Source organism: Pinus tabuliformis, chromosome Q (assembly GCF_031772625.1).
Source record: "Pinus tabuliformis cultivar Carrire ecotype Pingquan chromosome Q, CPIR1, whole genome shotgun sequence".
Taxonomy (NCBI): domain Eukaryota; kingdom Viridiplantae; phylum Streptophyta; class Pinopsida; order Pinales; family Pinaceae; genus Pinus; species Pinus tabuliformis.
In genome coordinates, this window is record NC_142296.1 from 929,668,948 (window position 1) to 929,669,914 (window position 967).

The 967-nt window shown below is 35.3% G+C and overlaps 1 long non-coding RNA gene across 1 annotated transcript; it reads right to left on the bottom strand.

Moving 5' to 3' along the window:
* Nucleotides 1-435: 435 nt before the first annotated feature.
* Nucleotides 436-871, bottom strand: LOC149222501 (uncharacterized). Its single transcript, XR_016248898.1, has 2 exons — nucleotides 668-871; nucleotides 436-557 (listed from the first exon to the last, which is right to left on the bottom strand). It is a non-coding gene; the product is annotated as an uncharacterized LOC149222501 (long non-coding RNA).
* Nucleotides 872-967: the final 96 nt, after the last annotated feature.

Sequence of the window (967 nt, forward strand, 5' to 3'; positions counted from 1 at the left end):
TTATACATTTTCTTTTCTATTATCAAATACATAGGAAGCAAATACTAAACAGTTCCCCATTAAAAGTAACCTCAACTCACTTTGAAAGCATTACTCAAAGAAAGGGCAAGCGCTATATGCTGACAATCAGATGTGTGTGAATTTGAGCTGAGGCTTGATGGGCAAATTGTTCTGAAATATGGTTTGAAAATTTTTCACAATAATTATTCTTCTTTATCAAAAATGTCACTTTAACCTTCAAAGTTACAGTTCTAAGCGGCAGACGCTGAAAATTAGCTAATCTGTTGAAAATAAAATAATTGTTGGAGCTTAATCACCCGATTCAAAAAGCTAAATTATAGTGCAGCTAGGAGTGATCTCTGCATAGTTTCTGAGCTGCAGATCCTGAAAATGAGCAGGCTTCAGTTCCAGTGATTAAACTAACAAGAACACGTTTCCTTTCCTTGGTATTTGACATAAGCTGCTTCTATTCATAGTTGGGGGCTTTAAACAAAAGATGCCATGCCAATGATAGAGTGCAGAACAGCAATCCCAACATACCAACAGCGTAATATTTCCTGAACACACAATAGCACAGAAACATTATTTTATTTCAAGGCTACAAATAAAGTCCTACTAAACTTTATACTGGTTTATCTCTGAGTTAAGCCTGTCGGCACATGCATACCCGTAAGTCAATCTATTTTTAGGATCTCCTGTTGAATAGCCTGTGAAGTAGAAATACCGTGCAACAGTATACAACATACCGAAAATGGCGGAGGCTATAGGGTGCTGCAAGTGGAAATATCCAAAGCCAAAGTGATAAGTTAGTAAAAATGTAAATAATAACTAAAATCAAAGTGTTGGATTTTCACATTCACCTAGTTAGGATCATTTGAACTAATCTCCATTCTGGGATACACTATTAGGACCACTAAAAAAAGTAATGACACTATAGGACCACTAAAAAAAGTAATGATAATTTCTA